The sequence below is a fragment of the Myxocyprinus asiaticus genome, chromosome 28 (genome assembly GCF_019703515.2).
Source record: "Myxocyprinus asiaticus isolate MX2 ecotype Aquarium Trade chromosome 28, UBuf_Myxa_2, whole genome shotgun sequence".
Taxonomy (NCBI): domain Eukaryota; kingdom Metazoa; phylum Chordata; class Actinopteri; order Cypriniformes; family Catostomidae; genus Myxocyprinus; species Myxocyprinus asiaticus.
Genome location: NC_059371.1, coordinates 9,502,820 through 9,515,499, shown reverse-complemented (window position 1 = coordinate 9,515,499; position 12,680 = coordinate 9,502,820). Strand labels below are relative to the sequence as shown.

Genomic DNA, 12,680 nt, shown 5'->3' with positions numbered 1-12,680 from the left:
GATCATACGCTTCATCCACATTTGGGTACATTTTAGCCAATTTGGTTTTACTGTAGTGAGTCCGATAAATAATTTTTAGCTGAACCAGGTTGAGTCTTGCACACGAAGAAGTTCCATTAACTCTGATAAGAGCTTTATCTCAGGTATCCTCAGAAATATCAGTTCCTAACTCTTCTACCCATTCTGCTTTTGTCCTTTCTATTGATATATTTTGGAGTTACATGATTAAGTTGTGTATTTTTGAGATGAGGCCCTTAAAGTGTAAAGGGACCTGTAGCTTCCATCAGTGATTCTGAAGGCAGCTGAGGGAATTCAGAGCTCTGAGCTTGGATGAAGTGATGAAATTGAAGGTTGCAATATCACCATAACTAGCAAAAAAAAATATTTATAAAATGTCTCTGCATTTAACCAACCCCAGATTTTGCCAATGCTTAAAGGTCAAATCTAGTTTAGCGGCTGGAAAGAGGTGGTTGTTACATATGGGGCTTTGCCAGGAAAAGTCAATGAGTTGAAATGCTTGTCTGAACTGAAGAGGGTTTAAAGACAGAAATGTGAAGCTTATAATTTTATAAAAGTACTTACATCAATTCTTCTGTTTTATTCAATTATTCAATTCTCATTGAATTCTACAGTGTTAAGTCGTTATGGTAACGAAGTTGTAAAATTGTATATAAATTTACAAAGAATAGGTTAGTAATCGATTTTATCACAATAAAATCATGTTAAGACACAATGACTTGTGTCTATACTTTTGAAAACGTGAGTATTTTAAAGTTTATTGGCCCCGTTCACTTTCATTGTAAGTGTCTCACTGAAACACAGGTTTTTGCTTTTTTTTTTTTTTTTTTTTTTTTTTTTAATGTTGAAATAATTTTTTTTTAATCTGGAGAGTCGAGCTTACTACTGGACTTGAAGTGAAGTGAAAAAAGGGTAATTTTGTTGTAATCAAAGCAGCAAGAGATGATGACTTACACGATTTAGCCTCACCACACACTAGTCCGTATCTAGAGCTTGGAACCAATATACAATTTTTTGCAAATTTGCTGCCCAGTAATAATTAATTTATTAAACTGGGAAGTGCCAATCCCCCATTTCTTCTTTGTCTCTCAAGAAGCGCTTTACATATCCTTGGCCTTTTACCCTCCCATAAAAAGGACATCAGCAACTTGTTAGTTGAACGGAAAAAGGATTTTACTCTGAAGATGTGATGGGATCTTTAACTGGACCACAGTAGATTCTATGCATTCACCTTAAAATGATTCTTTTTTTTTTTTTTTTTGCTTGTTATAAAAACCTAAAACAATCACTTTTACAAACCTACTTGTCTTGATATATGCCAGATTTATGAAAATGAGCTCTTTCTTGATTACACATGAAATGACAGTGATCTTTGTATGATGTTATGTGAACTTAAGTGAAGAAAAGATTACAATATTCCTACATTTGGCAACAAGAGACAGGTTTTGCTTAGAGCTGTTTTTGCTCACTTTCATATGATTTTCCAGATCATTTATCACAGTTGCATAATTATTGCATCACACACGGGGATTACAAGGTGCTATATCACACAGTAAAAAATCTTGAATCAGAATAAAGATTTTGATGTAGACAAACATGTGATTCAGAGCAGCAGATCTGAGCACCAGTCTGACCTGGGGCTTTTCCAGCCTCTACCGCACCAAGCCCCTCCTGTTTTTTTTTTGAAGAGCAGTAGTTCTCCTTAATTAAATATTTTAATTAAATTAACAAGCATCACAAGCCAGGCTCCAGCTGACCGACTTCAACCTCTGTCCCACTCATAATCCCCCCCCACCCCCATGACATTTATTCACCTTTACATACATCATGAGTAAAACAGCAGATTATCAGTTCATAAACATTAACTTTTCACTCTTTTCTACATGACATTAAAACACTTTTACTATGGTGCGTGAGTTGTCAGGCTACAGATTTGAACGTTTTCATTACATAACTAACTTAAACCAAAATTTAAGTTGCATTATATCACCAAAATGTATAAGGTTGTTCTGGTGCATTAAAATTGCAGTATAGCTCAACTGATAGAGCATTGTACTTGCAATGCAAAGGACCGAGTCAGAAGATGCGGAGGACCGAATACAGAACATGCAAGTCGTAATGTGAGCCGAAGTGTCATAGAAGCACAACCAAATAACATGGCTGCTTCAACAATTGCATTTTTCATTTCATATTTGCCTTTTCTGATTCTATCAATTAGGTTTAGGTTTCAGGTTAAGGGAAGGGATTACCGGAACCCGATTAAGAAATAACCTTACAGAATCTCATCTGTTTTGGAGACAACAGAACTCACCTTTAGTGCCACATAGTGGACATTTCATCCCGGAACTGTTGTGATACGTGTAAAGGACCATGTAATATCATTTTGTGAAAATGTTGGGTCAGTGTGACAATGATGAGTTATGTTTCCCAACATTCTAAATCCATCAGTCAACTTTAGAATGTCTGAAAAGTTGCCGTTTGTTGCGGCAGTGTGTGTTAGCTTTAACAAGAGCCTGCAAGACAACACATAGTATGAGCGGATGTAGGAACAGGACATTTTACTGTAAACATACAGTACTGTACATACACTGTCTAACGCAGTGAGCACTAAGACAGACACAAAACCCCCCACTTTTTGTGGATATGGATTGACTGAGCATTCTTCGCTCTCCATGTAAGAAACAGATCTTATCCTTGGGCATTTCATGATGGTTGAACATTTTCACTGGAAAGCCCACTGATTGAGCTCAGTGAGATGAGAAAGAGTGCTTCCCGCACATCCCTGCGGCCATTAGGCCACTCTATTTCTCACTAATGAGGGTTTTTATGGACCTTGGGTCAAACTGGACACAAAAACAAATGTGAAGGCTAGAAATTATTCGCAGACTCTTGAGAATGGTTCACAGTACATAGTCTGTGAATTCACATCTCAGATTTGTCGATTACTACAGAACTGTCAAGATCAATAAATCCAAATCCATTTATGACATCTATTTAAACTAATTTCTGTTGTGCTGTTGTACAACAAAAATCTTTACGTAACACTTTTAATATAGCTCTGGGTGGACTTTTTCCACATGTTTCACAGGCTTGTTTTAGCCTCAGTGTTTTTTCCTAAGGGTAAAGCTGCTCTGTCTCATTAATTGCGAGTTGTATCTTTTGGTTTATTGGGTGCCCCTATGGCTCTTTAATTAAGCTGCTGTTTTTAGAGAGCAATTAATCACTGCACCATGGCAGCGAGAAGCACAACCACACCCTCTTTTTAGTGGAACACTTATCCAAATTATTTAGTCTTTTTTTTTTTTTTTTTAAGATACTGTATTGGCAGATCTGGTGTGACAATTTTGGGTGCCCACATTAGCTGCACAAACATGAAATTCAACCTGACATGAGGTTTGAAATAAATATTAAAGTCAAGATTTTGAGTTAATATTGGTTTACATTATGGTTTGTTCTACATGCAAAGCTATAGTAATGCTTTAGAAGAATATAATGCACAAGTAATATGGACTAATTTTAGGGTAATTTATAGTATTTTTGTGTCTTTTTTGGAGCTTGACAGCCACTGGTCACTGTCATTGTATGGAAAAAAGAAGCTTGGACATTTTGTTACATAACTCATTTTGTGTTCTAGAAGAACATTTTTGGTTGTATTATTCTTGAAGAGATCAAAGATCAGAACTGAAATTTTTGGTTGAAATATTACAAACAATTTCTTGACAGTGTCTGATAGAGTTTGAGAAGTACTGACCTAGGGCCTTAAAGAGAACAGGAGTTCTTCATCATAAAGAGGGAAACAGGTGAATCCCATTATGTTATATTTTCAATTTTTTGGTCTGAATTGACCTCCCTTACAAAATCCCCAAAGGGCAAGTTCTAAATAATGTCCTCCTGCCAATAAATGCCATGATCCAGCGTAAAACTGACCATTACTTGTGTCTTATCGAATATAATTCATAACACACGACTGTGATCTGAGACCAGATGGGAACTATTGTCCATGATGATAAATGACACTAGCCATGATTAATAGTTTCTCTATAAAACTCATTGGTTGGCTGCTTACTGGACAGATATATATTGCACTGTACAGTAATCCCTGTATTGTGTGAGTGAAATGTATTTAAAAAAATATGGATGAAACAGATGAAATAAATAAACTTTAATTATTAATAATAAGAAACATATATATGTTATCTTTTAAAGAGATAGTTCAGCCAAAAATGACAATTTTCTCATCATTTACTCACCCTCATGCTATCCCAGATGTGTATGACTTTCTTCTGCTGAACACAAATGAAGATTTTTAGAAGAATATCTCAGCTCTGTAGGTCCATACAATGCAAGTGAATGGTGATGATCAGACCTTTGAAGCTCCAAAAATCACATAAAGGAAACATAGAAGTAATCCATATGACTCCAGTGGTTAAATCCATGCCTTCAGAAACAATATAATAGGTGTGGGTGAGAACAGATCAATATTTAAGTCCTTTTTTACTCTAAATCTCCACTTTCGCTTTTACACCTGAAAGTCACATGTGGTCCCTGTTTAGTTTCACATTCATATCTGAAAGTTAAAGTTAAAGTGGAGATTTAGAGTAAAAAAGGAGTTAAATATTGTTCTGTTTCTCTGGAGTTCTCTGTGGATTTAAACATTGAGTCATATGGATTACTTTTATGTTTCCTTTATGTGATTTTTGGAGCTACAAATGTCTGATCACCATTCACTTGCCTTGTATGGACCTACAGAGCTGAGATATTCTTCTACAAATCTTTATTTGTGTTCAGCAGAAGAAAGAAAGTCATACACATCTGGGATTATATAATCACCCCAAAATGAGATCTCTCTCATGTCTCATTAACAGCAATCGGAAAAAATGGAGAACCAATGGAGGCTTTGGCTTTAGACTCTTGCTTCTCATATTTTTCTCCTGAGAAAAAGACACCAGTAATGTGCTTAGATTTGCCAAGATACCACAGACTTACCATAGACAATCAAAAGTCAGATTTAAATATGAACTCAATGTGAAACATTTCTCATATTCTTCAAAGGCCACATTATCAGGGTTATCCATATTACATAGATTTGTATACGTACAGTATGTAAGTAATTGTCTCATTGTTTCCCTTTTTTTGACCCGAGTTGACAAAGTCTTCCAAACTGTGAAAGATCAACATCTAAGCACTACACATTGGTAACTGCTATGTAGATGTAATAGATGGTGGGTATGGACTTACAGAGCTTCACAAACCACAGTTCTTAAGAATCTACAGTAATTCTATGTCTCTCACACACATATAAGTGTACACACTTAACATAAGCAGACACACAAAGGAGCTTTCAAAGGAGACAACCCAACAGCTTCAGTGCTTGGTACGATTAGTTAATTAGGTTAATCCAGAGTGTTTGAAAGAAAAAAAAAAATAGACAAAATAAAAATAAAACAACAACAAAGCTCCAATAGCTTTAAAAGCAGCTTTAAATTCTCCATTGAATGTCTGTGCTCAATGCTACACTGTACTGTACTCCAGTTTATGTCTGAAGCCCTGATGACACAGCATTCTTCCTTGAGAATGTCCCTTCCTGCGATCCCCCAATCTACTGTAAGAGAATCCCAAGAGAGTGAGAGAAAAAAAAAAAAAAACACTTGCCACAGAGAAAGAGAGAGAGAGAGAGAGAGAGAATATTAAAACCACTGACAGGTGAAGTGAATAACATTTATTATTTTATTACAATTGCATCTGTCTTGGGGTGGGATATATTAGGCAGCAAGTGAACAGTCAGTTCTTGAATTTCATGTGTTGGAAGCAGGAAAAATGGGAGAGCTTAAGGATCTGAGCGACTTTGACAAGGGCCAAATTGTGATGGCTAGACGACTGGGTCAGAGCATCTCCAAAACGGCAGGTCTTGTGGGGTGTTCCCGGTATGCAGTTGTCAGTACCTATCAAAAGTGGTCCAAGGAAGGACAACCGGTGAACCAGCGACAGAGTCATGGGCGCCCAAGGCTCATTGATGCGCATGGGGAGGGTAGGATAGCCCGTCTGGTCTGATCCCACAGAAGAGCTACTGTAGCACAGATTGCTAAAAAACGTAATGCTGGCCATGAAAGAAAGGTGTCAGAACACACAGTGTATCGCAGCTTGCTGCGTATGGGGCTGCGTAGCCGAGACCGGTCAGAGTGCCCATGCTGACCCCTGTCCACCGCCAAAAGCGCATACAATGGACACGCGAGCATCAGAACTGGACCATGTAGCAATGGAAGAAGGTGACTTGGTCTGATGAATCACGTTTTCTTTTCGATCACATGGATGGCCAGGTGCATGTGCATTGTTTACCTGGGGAAGAGATGGCAGCAGGATGCACCATGGGAATTAAAGATTGCTGCAGATCACGTACACCCCTTCATGGCAATGGTATTCCCTGATGGCAGGATAATGTGCCCTGCCACACTGCAAAAATTGTCAAGGAATGGTTTGAGTAACATGACAAAGAGTTCAAGGTGTTGCCTTGGCCTCTAAATTCCCCAGATCTCAATCCGATTGAGCATCTATGGGATGTGCAGGACCAACAAGTCCGATCCATGGAGGCCCCACCTCACAACTTACAGGACTTGGTGTCAGATACCACAGGACACCTTCAGAGGTCTTGTGGAGTACATGCCTCAATGGGTCAGAGCTGTTTTGGTGGCACGAGGGGGACCTACACGATATTAGGCAGATGTTTTTAATGTTGTGGCTGATCGGTGTATATATATATATATATATATATATATATATATATATATATATATATATATATATATATATATATATACAGTATATAGTAGAGGATCCAAAGTAAGCGCAAAATCTATCAAACTAGATATACCTGAGGATATTTAATGTAAATAGACTGTAAAAATGTGCTTCATGAATCATGTGGGAACATCTACATTAACTGGTTTAATTCAAGTCAGAATTATTGCAGTAGGCCTCTTATGACTGAATCAGTCCAACTACATACCAACAAAGGACATTTTTAAGGTTCATATCAGGTAGAAAAACCCTTTAAGGGAACATACACGTTTCCACATTTTACAATGTAGATCTTGTGTGTGGATTATATGGGTAACACTTTACATTAATGTTCCCTTGCTTTAGTGTTTATAAATGTGTTCATTAATGACTACTAAGTCATTTACAAATGCATTATATATCACTGATATGCGGTTGTAACAACATGAATAAGAAGAGGGACTTTCTTGCAATATTTACCAAAAAGTGAGCATTTTAACTTACATGTTATTAAAAAAAAAAAAAAAAAAAAAAAAAATTATATATTTTAATAATAACATTTATTCATACTTATATTAATCAAAAACATAAAATGGCCTAATTCATGATTTGTCACAATGTAGCAAACAATAGAATATTATAGTGAGGTTAAAAAGAGGGATTGCCATTTTGCTACAGTCCACTTTGTTTATATTCATTCATTACTGTGATGTCTTGACTCACTTGTGTTGTCACTTTCCCTTTTTTTATTTTTATTTTTTTATAAATGAATACAATCAGTGCCCACTTTACATGAAGGTTAAAAAAGTGTTATTAAGCATTTATAACATGTGAGGTAAAATGGCTAAACATTTGGCAGGTAAGATAGTCACCCTTTTTATGCATGTTTTTATAACCATTGTTACAATCTCAGTGATTTTTAATGCATTTGTAAATGATGTATAAGTCATTAACGAACCCCAGTAATAAAGTGTGACCATTACATGGGATAACATGGAGTTTTTGGGGTGAACTGTAGAGTTTTTTAGATACACACCTAATTTGCAATATTAAGTATTTTTCAGGATAGTTAATTTGTGATCTAAATAAAATACCGTATGATATAGTCAAGTTTTATTTATAAAGTGTTCTTTACACAACGCGGGGTTAAAACCAATAGTAGCATGCATTTTAAAGCTGCTGGAAAAGCAGGCGTCCAGTTTCCCCCTCTTTTCGGTACCGCAGACCTCTTGTAATGCTCCCCATTGTCTGTGGTCTTTCCCTTTACGATCGGCTTTTACAGCAGCTGTACCAGAGAGGCAGCATATTGTCTTGCCACTGTTCAGCGGTGCAGAAGTCAGAGGTGTCGATCCCTTCACCCCCTCTGGGGAAATACAGCAGCTGTCAACGGGACCAACCTCTGGAAACTCTACAGGAAGCAAACTGCAACCATGCACGGACATAGTAAACACCCACCCATCAGCTCGTGCTTGACTTTGCTCTCGCACACTGCTCTGGGACCAGCTACCCATGACCGAACTGTAACTCCAGCCTCTAATAGGTGTGAAAGAGGGCTGACCCTACATCAGCGAGTAACGTCAAGTTCTTTTCAAATAGAGTACTCCCCTGTAAAACTGATTAGAACATTGTAAAACATCACTAGCTCTCACCAACTACACTTTACAGACACTTTTTAACTGAACACAAAAAGCTACTTAAAGGTGCTTCAGAAGAGTTACACAAGACAAAAGCAGTCCTAGGCATACACTATGAATTAAACTGCAGTACTTTATATTCCAAGAGGCCACTCTATACTGGGCTTGCCTCTGCATGATTAAGTCATAACCATCTAGTGAACACTCTTCTCATCACCAAGCGCAGCTCTGCTCCACTTCCTGCATCCAGATCACCCCATTTTGCACCACTTAAAAAAAAAAAAAAAAAAAAAACAAGTTCAAAAGCTACACACCTGACTGCAGTGTTCTCCTCTGTCCTAATCCTCAATGAATGTCTGGGCCATACACCACCGAGGCACTTAGGGGTTAACGTTTTAACGGCGTGCAAACATGTCCTGCTCGCTCTCTTCCATCAGCCCGAGAAAATGCAGTCATCCCCCCTCGCCACTCGTTACTGCAGCAGTACACACACACACACGCACACACACACTTTCCCCTCCCCTCCTTATGTGCTCTCTCTCTCTGTCACTTTCTCTCTCTCCAACAGTGAAATCCCCCCTCCAAATACACACACCCTTTCCCTCTCTCTTTTCCTTCCCCCACCCTTCCCATTCCATCCTCTTCCAAAGCTGCCTGATTGGAGATGCTGCTCACACAGCTCTGCATACATCCCGGTTCCCTTTTCTTTTTTTTTATATCCGTGTCGGCTCTTGCGCTGTGGGGTAATCAACTCGAGTCAATATGCAATACTTCCTCTGCCTTCCCCATCCAACTCTGTGACCTTAAAACAACTTGTTGTTTTTGCAGAAATGCACCTCATGAGACTGTAAAATACAGTACTGAATAGGTTTCTGGACAGAAAAAAGGGAAAATGGAGTGGTTGGATGATTTTTTAAAAAGAGGGGCTGTAGAGCATTGAGGGTTTTGCTGCTCACAATATGTTGCAACAGAAAGAGAGAGAATGGGAGACAAAGAGGAAAATCACAAGGAGAGGGAGGTATAACAGATATGTAAGGCATAATGTATAGTCAGCTGGTCATTATCAAAAAAATAAACCCTGACAGGGTGATCAGGACCCAAGGGCGTAGCAACACGTCCCCCGCACTCTTTAAAAAGGTGATTTTGGTCCCCCGCCCTATTTCAAGCTGAACCCATACCAAGTCCAAATGGTGGATGTGTATACAGTATTCTTTGCGTTTTACTATTTGGGCTGATTGAGAGACCATCCAGTTAATCACAGGCCGTCAGTCAGACAGTCTAATCAACATGGCTCCCTTCATTTCTACAAAGTTGCTTTTAACAGTGCTTATTTATCCATGTTTTTTTATCGACATGGATGTTGATCTAAATGAATAATCTAGAGATTAGGAACACAAATGAGAGATATTTATTGGCATATCATTCTTTATTGGCAGCATTACTTGAAATGCACTGCAGAAAAACATAAACAAAGGACAATCCTTCTTTTAAGCACACATTGTAAGTGGAGTTTATATCAGCGCATGAGTCTTCATTAAGTTATGCTTTTTACATTATGTTTGTGAGGTAATAGTTTGATCGGTAGTTTTTGCCAATTTACGCAGATTACTAGATCTGTGTTAAATATGTAAAGCTATTTTTAATATAAGCTCCTGTTTTTTACCTCTATTTTGGTGTGCAGTCGACAAACTGTAGGAAAAATTATGGATCTGCTGTGTTGTTAGAACACTTGGACATTTTACTGTAATGAATAGATATGATGACTAGGCTGAAACGATTAGTCAACGTTATCGACAAAAATTTTCATAGCCGAATAGTCGTTTAATCTCGTTTAACGTAACATGAGATCACATTAAACTCTAGTGATGACGAGCGAGAGCAGCACTGCAGTTCGCGCCTGACTGAGGAGAAGAAGAATTACACAGCTCACAGTCCAGATGCACTCTAAACTTTCCAAACAGATTCAGGTGATGTAGATCGCAAAGTATGAGGGAATTATAATGCAAAAATACAAAATAAGTAAATACAGAAGCACTCTCGTTGTGGAATAAGTGGAGCTGGAGCAAAATTTGCGTGTCGAGCATCTTTAAAGGAAACACCCCAGCGCTACATCTTAAATGCAGTTATATTTAATGCATTATAGCTTTATTAAAGTTCAAATAATACGGCAGCAGATCATGTAAATACCTACAAACTCCGAAACTGGCATTTCTCTGTGCGGTCAGTGCCTCTTCTATGAGTTGCGTGAATGTTAACAAGGAGAGACTGAAACTGCACCTGGCTGATGCACACTCTGTCATGGGGACGCTCATCCCTCGAGCACGCACGCTTAATGCAGCTAGATTATAACTGTCACAGTTATTCACCGTTCTGTTCTGTGGACTCTTATTTTGATATGGTTTTTTGTTTCATCACTGCCATCTGTTCCCAATCCTCCTCACCTGTTCTCTGTTCCCACATCAGCACCTTTGTGTATAAATACCTTCCAGTTTTGTTCATTCCTTGTCAGTTCTTGTATTGTCTCATTGTATTATGTTGTGATGTTAGCATTATATTGTGTTCCTCTCCAGCGTTTGTTCCACTCCAGCATTTTTTCCACTCCAGTGAGTTTCCTTGACTGATTCTATGTATTTGTTCCACTCCAGCATCTACTATTAAAAGATTGAAACATTTCTCCTGCATCTCCTCTCTTCCATTCCTAGAACCAACGTTACAATAACATGATGGCTCGTGACTTATTGAATCATAATATATGTGTCACTGTGTATTTCTTATCGTGAAGAAAATTGGCAATACGCAGCTTTATTAATACGAGAGAGTTTGTTTTTTTGTGAGTTAAAGATGGATTGAAGTGAATAGAAAGGTGAGAGAGGGTAGTCTTCGCCCCATCATACACTGCAACAAAATATGTTTTTGATTTATTTTTGTTTTGGCTTGTTTTCCAATATAAATATCTAAAACTCCTTTAAAACAACGTACATTTTCTTTAGCAGCTATAATAAAGAAGAAAAAAAATGTTATCTGAGAATGCTGAATATAATATTAAAAAAAATAAAATATTTTAAAATATCTAAAAATCCTTTAAAAAAAGATGCATTCACCTGAGAAGCAGCTTAGAGAATATATCTTGAATAAAAGTATATTTTGTCTTTACTGCACTCGCAGAAGTATAACATATATAATATAAAAGTGAAAAAAAAAAAAAATACACTTACAGTATATACCAAATACACCTGTATATTTAAGATACATTCTGTTAAAGCAAGTCTAAATATCTTATATGTTGCTTCTCAAGTAAATGTATCTTGTTTTAAGGATTTTTAGACCATTTTAAATGGAAAACAAGACAAAAACACTTGATAACAATAGGATTTTTTGCAGTGAATTTCTTTATATATATATATATATATATATATATATATATATATATTATTTATTTTATTTTTTTTAATAGCCAATGCTGATACTGATATCTACAGTGGAGGGTGGCTGATGGCCGATATAATGCAGATAGTTTATAAATAATCCAGTTTAATGATGGTACATAAGATACAATTTCTTAAATTAAATGTGCACTTTTTTACACAATATTTACTCAAAATTCACAAAATGCTCACCAGCTAGTAGTCTAGCAGCTAGAAACCAACTACCATGTTCCAAAAACCAGCCTGACCATTTTTTATTTTTTATTTTTTTTTCAGCAGAGGACCAAGATGATCTACAAGCACAGCCAGGTCCCCACCAGCTGATATTCCAATTGGTCAACCACCGATTTCAGCTTGGACCAGCTTGAAACCAACTACCATGTTGCAAAAACAAGCTTGTCAAACTTAAGGTGGTATGGCCAGGTTTTTCTGGCAGAAGTCATTGACAAAGATGGCCTACCAGCTCAGCCAGGCCCCCACTAGCTGGTTTTCCAATTGGTCAACCACCTATTCCAGCTTGAACCAGTTAAGGACCTGCTTGGACCATCCAGAAACCAGCTACAGTATCATGTTTCAAAACCCAGATTGCCAACCTCAAGCTGTCATGACCTGTTTATTTCCTGCAGAAGTACTTGACCAAGATGGTCTACCAGCACAACCAGGTCCCCACCAGCTTGTATTCCAATTGGTCAACCACCTATTTCAGCTTGGACCAGCTAAAGACCTACTTGGTCCAGCTTTAAACAAGCTACCATGTACTAAGGACCATCTTATGTATGGTTATGTACAAGTACCATGTACTTGTTTTTTTGTTTTTGTTTTTTTTTTT

At 37.5% G+C, this 12,680-nt stretch overlaps 1 protein-coding gene across 2 annotated transcripts in view; it reads right to left on the bottom strand.

Moving 5' to 3' along the window:
* LOC127419285 (synaptotagmin-2-like) overlaps positions 1 to 8,886 on the bottom strand; it is a 54,207-nt gene extending 45,321 nt beyond the window's left edge. For both annotated transcript variants that reach the window (XM_051660575.1, XM_051660576.1), the window contains exon 1: positions 8,741 to 8,886. The gene's annotated coding sequence lies outside the window, so the exon portion shown is untranslated. The remainder of the gene's footprint in view (positions 1 to 8,740) is intronic.
* Between the last annotated feature and the right edge of the window lie 3,794 nt (positions 8,887 to 12,680).